This window comes from Miscanthus floridulus, chromosome 17 (genome assembly GCF_019320115.1).
Source record: "Miscanthus floridulus cultivar M001 chromosome 17, ASM1932011v1, whole genome shotgun sequence".
Lineage (NCBI taxonomy): Eukaryota > Viridiplantae > Streptophyta > Magnoliopsida > Poales > Poaceae > Miscanthus > Miscanthus floridulus.
The window spans coordinates 101,446,148-101,453,320 of NC_089596.1; the positions used below are offsets into that span (position 1 = coordinate 101,446,148).

Consider the following 7,173-nt stretch of genomic DNA (forward strand, 5'->3'; position numbering starts at 1 on the left):
CATCGAGAAGGCGAGATGTTAAATCCGCTGTCATCACTCCCTCGAGCCGTAAAACGACTGACACTACAGTGAAGCGCATCAGTGCAGCGAACTGAGGCTGCGGTGAGTGAGTCACTGACGAGTCACGACCCCCAATTTCTTCCGGGACGACAGGGCAACCCCAACCGTCGGCGGCGGCCGCTATCGGCGGATTGACGGGGCAGACACCGGCGATCACCCGTTCTATATAAATATATATAAAAATTACCACATCGGAATCTGATGGCCAAAATCTATGCTCCGTAGACGAGGCCACGAATCAGTAGGCTGTAGACGAGGCCACGAGGGCAGGGCATACATGTTCGTGCTGCAGGGTGACGTACGGACGGGATGGGACGCGGAGGTCGCCAGGCAGGCCATGGCCATTTATTTACTAGTACACGCGACGTGATTGGTGAGGCCGATCGAGATTAGCGACGTGATTAGCTAGTTAGCCCAAGAGTGACCGGGCACTCGGGCCGGGCGCGCGGCTGGCTTTGGCTAGCCGCCGGCTCCGTGTCGCTCTGCTCCGTTTCCATGGCTGTTAGTAGGTATTTCCATAATGTCTTAGATGCCCTTTGTACCCTTGCTCGTGACCTCATATGCATCAGATCTGTGGACACACATTCAAAGATAACAAGTGCTTCGGGCAGATTTCACCATTACTTTGAGGTACATAAAAATTGCTAATCAATGTTTCGAATTTACTTTAGGTGTCATACTCATCTAATTTTTTTAAAAAAATTATTTTCGTAGCGATGCATAGGAGCCTTGGATGGTACACATATACCGGCATGTGTACCTTTCCATATGCGTGGTCGGTTTAGGGGTAGAAAATCAATTACCACCCAAAATATGCTAGCAGCAGTTGATTTTGACATAAGATTCATATATGTTCTTGCTGGATGGGAGGACTCAGCCCATGATTCTTATGTGCTTCAAGATGCTCTATCACGTCATGAATGGGCTTAAAATACCAGAAGGTAGGAATACCCCATTATGTCCTAACAATTTGAATCTAAAACTTCACCCTGTATTCTTAGCTAATTAATCTATAAAAAACAATGATGTAGGCAAATATTTCCTAGCTGATGCTGATATGCAGCAAGGCCTGGTGTATTACCCCCTACCGTGGTACCCGATATCACCTAAAAGAGTATAAGGGGGCTAGGGAGCCTGAGAGCCCCAAGGAATTATTCAACATTCGCCATTCCTCACTTAGAACAACTATTGAACGAGCATTTGGTACCCTTAAGAATCGTTTCAAAATCTTCGCAAGTCAGCCATTCTTCCCTTTGAAAACACAAGTCAAACGTCCCTGTTCGCTTGGCTGATAAGTCATGGCTGAAAGTACTTGTTGGCTGATTTGTTGTGAAAGAAAAATATTAGTTCGTTAGCTGAAAAAGTACGGCTTATAAGCCAAGCAAATAGGGCGAAAATTGTGATGGTTTGTTGTGCACTTCATAATTGGATCTTACAGGACGGTCCTGATGATTATGTTTATGATGATGCTACTTGGTACACAACCTTGCCTCGAAGTGTAAGAAATCGTAGTGATATACACCGGGAAAATGTGGCATGGGCTAATAAAAGAGATGGGATGGCTCAAAGGATGTGGGAAGATAAGAGTAGGAGCAGCTGTAGATTAGGTTCAAGAAATTATGTAACCAATGCTGCTATCTTTACATATTTCTTCCTTGTACCTTTCTTGTTGATTTGCTTGTATAGTATGAAACATACATATATAAGTGCGATGCTTTCTATTATCTTCACTGGTTCATTTGCTTCTATATGTATTTGCTTCTATTATTTTGTTGAGTTTGTTTAAATAAATTATGCATGTACACAGTTGCTTAAATAAGTTGTCACTGTCATTTATTTTAGCATGACTCATTTATTTGTCACAGCCATGCTGTAAATAAATTATACCTGTACACAGTTTGCTTAAATATTTTGTACCAGTACACTGTATGATTTTAATTAAATGTCTCTTTACTAGTAGTGTCATTTGTAGGCTGCTGTTTGGAAGGGAGTACTAGTACAATCACTTGTATGATTTTAATTATCTCTTGTATGTGAAACAGCCATGGCCAAGGGAAAGGCTAAAGCTGATGCTTTTGCATCCTCTCGTGAGAGGTCCGTGAACTGGTACGAGGATCAGTCGAAGTACATGCTAGAGTGGTGTATGGAGTATTTGAAAAAACAACATGCAGGATTTAAGTTCAAGAAGCCACATCTCATATTGTGTGCCAATGATTTAAACAAGAAGTTTGCTATGGGGGTGACGGTTGATCAAGTGGACCGTCACTATAGGTACCATAGAGAAAATTGGAAGTACATTGCAACAACATTGAGCAATAGTGGCAATACATTTGATGAAAAAAGATGCATGGTGAATATTTCAGAATCTGAAAAAGAAAAATTATGTGTAAGTTGTTTGTACTGAATATATTCTATTTTACAATCTAAAATCAACTCACTTGTTCGCATGAATATAAACTGAATTTCACTTTTCACATGAATGCAGGACAGAGCTAGACGCCTGCTTGCATAGCCCATCAAGTTCTTCAATGAGATGAGAGAACTATTCATAGGATCCAATGCTGATGGTTCTTCGGCTCTGGACCAGAACACACACATGGATGTTGCTGATGGCTCAGATAGTGATGACTCAAGAGAACTATTTGACCTCAATACCTACACATAGCCTGAAGATCTAGAATGTGAGGATTAAGACACTTTGCCAACTCCAACTAGACATGCAACTGATTAACAACACATCTTCCAGCACTAGTCAAGCTAGCAAGAAGCGTCCAAAAGCCAAGAACTCACCAACTAAGAAGCCAAAAAAGAGCCGTTTTGCAGATTCCACTGATGAAATTAGTGCTACAATGAAGTCACTTCGGGAAACACTTGCTGCCACTTGCCCCTCCCCCAATGCCAATTCCAATGACACCACATCAGAGGGTTCTTGTTGGTGAATATTTGTGTACCTAAGGAGAATAAAGGTAAGCGTGGCTGGTTGTGTAATGCAAGTGCTGATACTCTGCATGCTTTGGGTGTTCAAGTTCTTATGTGAGAAGGAAGGCATTGACATATGAAGCTTAGCTTCTGAGGGCGTCTGTTCATATTTTGTGGCGTGCCCAGGAACTTGGTTGTGTGATTATTTTGGTTGTGGTGATGACTAATGGCTTAGGATGTAATATAGTTGGATGTGTGCTCATTTTGGCTGATGCATGCATGGTTAGGCTGCTGCTTTTGTAATTAATCTAAACCTCCTAGAATGTATTTATGAAGATGGTATTTCGTGCTTGTAATATTATTGAAACATATACTGGTTGTTACTTTTTATTATTGCTGGAATATATATTGTTGTATGGAAAATGTGTGTCTTACCACTATAGCATTGAGGTATATGTGGCTGCAAACTAAACATATGCCACAATATTTTGCTAAGTTTTTGTGGCAGAAATCAAAACAATAGCCACACTTATTTCGCCAAACCTTAGTCATAAACCAAACGACTTGTTTTTACCATAGATTATGGCAATCCACACATGTGGCCTGGTGTCTAATATTAGTCATGGCAAATTGTGGCTGGGAACCGGACATCCCCGACGTAACTCGCGAGTCCACGGCCGCATTCATGGCTGGCTTTCCACAGTTGCCATAAGCAGTGTGTTTAGTCACTCGTAACAGGATGGCAAGAAATTAGAGGGGAAAATGTACTAATGCAAAGGTCATGTCGCCAACTAACGCCGTGTTAATGTTAAGGAGAGGGAGAAAGAGACAACCGGAGAAGTTATCTCTTTCCTCTTTCTCTCGCCATTGCCGTTGCGAGCCAGGAAAGCTCTCTCTCTCTCGCTCATCTCTCGTCCAGCACGGCGCACTATTTTAGGCCGCCACGGCGCCCACCATCTCTCTCAGAAACGGGAGGGAGTCGAGGTATCTTAAGCTCCAATTCATTGGCGCGCGCGAGCCCGGCCGGGCGCACTGCACCTTTGCTTAGAACCCACTTGATCGCTGCCTCACCTTGTTCGTCTCTCACCTCACGTCACACCAGAGAGAGTTGAGTCTTGAGTGTGTCTGTGTCTGTGTGCAGGCCTGCGGGCAACTAGTTCTTGGTACGCACGCTTCCCCATATATACCCCCCGCCCATACATAGAGGCATAGAGCTAGCCACAAGCAGCCACCGATCGCTATTGCAAGTGGCAGCGGTCGATCACCGACGTTGCCCTTGCCCCGTCTCTTAATTTGTCGCCGTCGTCGTCGGAGCAGAGACAGAGAGCGCGGGAGGGGAGAATGGGACGGCTCTCCTGCGGCGGCGGCGGCGTGCAGCCCAAGCTCCGCAAGGGGCTCTGGTCGCCCGAGGAAGACGAGAAGCTGTACAATCACATCATCCGACACGGCGTCGGCTGCTGGAGCTCTGTCCCCAAGCTCGCAGGCAAGCAACACGAGCCTTACACACTCTCACTGTTGTATCCATCAGTCTGTCGTCGTCGTCTTCCTTGTACACTGCCATCCATGGCGCGCCTTGCCTGAATTGCCTTCTCGCTCGTTGTGGTGCCGTGCGTGCAGGGCTGCAGCGCTGCGGCAAGAGCTGCCGCCTGCGGTGGATCAACTACCTCCGCCCCGACCTCAAGCGCGGCAGCTTCTCGCAGCAGGAGGAGGACCTCATCGTCGCGCTCCATGAGATCCTGGGCAACAGGTCGGTAGCAGCTAGCCGTCGCAATGCATTCATCCATTCCAGCCTCTCCCGCGTGTCCGCAATGTGGCGGAGGAAGATAGCTAGCATTATCAAATTGGCAACTATGTTCATGGTCATGGCCAGGCTGATGGACTAATGCGAATTGTTCATAGCAGGTGGTCGCAGATCGCGTCGCACTTGCAGGGGCGGACGGACAACGAGATCAAGAACTTCTGGAACAGCGGCCTCAAGAAGAAGCTCCGGCAGCGCGGCATCGACCCTGCCACGCACAAGCCCATCGCCGCCGGCGCCGCCGCGGAGGCGGGCGCAGGCGTTGGCGGACGCTCGGGACCACGACCGCAAGCCCGGAGGAGCCGCCGACGCCGCCGCCGACGGCGGACGGCCTCGCCCAGAACAAGCAGCAGCAGCCGGCGGCGGCCGTGTTCGACCCGTTCCCGGTGACCGACTTCGGCTTCGACCTGGGCGTGGCGGCATTTTACGCCGGTCCCTACGACGCCGACGGCAAGGCGTCGTCGGACGCCGGGTTCGTGGCCGACTACAGCAGCGTGCTGGACGTGTCGGAGAACCTGGGCTACGGGGAGAGCTCCAGCAACAGCAGCAACTGGAACTGCGGCGCGGAGATGAGCAATGCCGTGCTCGACAGCGAGGTGCTGCACTGGGTTCCCCGGCGGCGCCGCGGCCAAGCCGGAGCCCTACACAGGAGCTGGAGCAGCAGCAGCACAGCGGAGGCTACGGCGGCGGGGGCCAGGCGGTGGACGACGACGACGACGCGCTGGAGCACAAGTTCTTGCTGCCCTGCGGCCAGGAGCAGAGCCTGGCGCATTTCGACTTCAACTTGGAATACTTCTGAATTCTGATCCTTTTTTTCTTTTTTCTTTTTGGCCCTTCATTCATCTTTGCCTGCCTTTCCTCCCTGAATTATCCATCCATTCCCCTACGTTTTTACAGACAAGAGGAAGAAGAAGAAGACGCATTTGGACGATTAGGGATTGTACGTAGTAACCAATATGTTAATTTTGTCTAGCCCATGATACACACTCTGTTTTTTCTTTTACTCTTTTTCTGTATACTCTGCTCCTGCTTGGTCAGAGGAACAGAAGACATTGGTACATACGAGATTATTGTGTACTACACTATATACAAAGGTGTTTCTTTTTGTAAAGAATAAATAAATTAAACCTGCAGTTTTTTCACAGAAAGCACCTGTACTTTTTTCCTGAATTTTTGACTCCTCTTGACGGCCTTACTGATATTTTCTTACTCCTCTGATATTTCTCTCTCTCTCTCTCCCGGTGCTGGAGTACGTGAAGGAGTTCGCCAGGCTTGCTGAACGGTTCTTGCTTGTTTACGTTACACCGGTTGCTGTCGCGCTTTTATCCTTTGTCCTGATTTGTGTCTCACGAAACCAGAGTGGAATGGAAGGTGGTAGCAGCAGCAGTGGAGTTTGTGACAGCAGTGCTCTCCTCTCCTGCCTTGCAAGGTCTTTAACAACGGGAGACGGCATTGGCTTGTGAGCGAATCCTCCCCGGCAGCGTCCCTTTCGGCAAGGTCATCACGTCAGTCCTAGGATCGGAGGGGGGCTCCGCTCCTTCACGGTGCTCGCTCGCGTCGCTCGGATAGGATCGACAAGGACAAATTGGATGGCTGCACTGTTGTTGTTGACTAATGGCCACAGTTACGCGACGGTCGCGCGCGGCTACGATCCGTCTCCATTTCCACGGGCTACTACTAGTAAGCTGGAAGCTAGCTGCTGCAGGGATGGACGGACGTGTCGGTAGAGGGGATGAATGGGCGCACGTTAGTTTTGTCACTCGCCATGGCAATGGCATCACCAGATCACGTCGTCGTGCAGCTGCAGGCTGCAGCGGACGTCGGGAGGGAGAGCTGAGCTGTAAGCCTGATGTAGAGGGGAGAGCGTTGGGGCCAGACGATCTGGGCCGCCTTTGGAAGGCGAAGGCCTACTTTTGCGGGCATCATTTTTGGGCCAGCTCAGCCTCATGTGCGGGCAATTACGTGGCGGATAAACACCCCCGGGGCAGCCTCATGTGCGCGCTAATCGTGGGGTATTTATGAGACGACGAGGAGACACAAGTATGGACATGATGGAGCTTAGCTGGGGTGTAACCGTGTAAGCAAGTATAGAGCAAGCCCTCCAGCTTGGCACCGCTCCTTGCACTGCCACCTGTCGCGCAGGCTTCACTCGTCGCGAGGCCCCTGCCGTCCGCTCATCTGCCTGTGTCGTGCCGTTCTCGGTTCACCCCTCGCATTCACAGGCTCGCCGCAGCTACCAGCGGCACGGGCGACGGGTCGAGCAGAGCAGCAGCATGCGTTCTTGAGGCTGCCAGAAGAAGAGGCCGCTGCAAGCATGCGCCGCGCGGCGTGCCGCACCAATCTGATCAGACTAAAAAGGTGCAGAACGGCGAGGACATCAGCGATTCAGAGTGAAT

The 7,173-nt window shown here is 49.4% G+C and overlaps 3 pseudogenes; all 3 read left to right on the forward strand.

Annotated features, from left to right (window-relative positions):
* Positions 1 to 555: 555 nt before the first annotated feature.
* On the forward strand, positions 556 to 1,667 carry LOC136516095 (protein ALP1-like; annotated as a pseudogene).
* Positions 1,668 to 2,104: 437 nt separating this feature from the next.
* On the forward strand, positions 2,105 to 3,119 carry LOC136516886 (uncharacterized; annotated as a pseudogene).
* Positions 3,120 to 3,824: 705 nt separating this feature from the next.
* LOC136517714 (myb-related protein Hv33-like) lies at positions 3,825 to 5,759 on the forward strand (annotated as a pseudogene).
* The last annotated feature ends 1,414 nt before the right edge of the window (positions 5,760 to 7,173 follow it).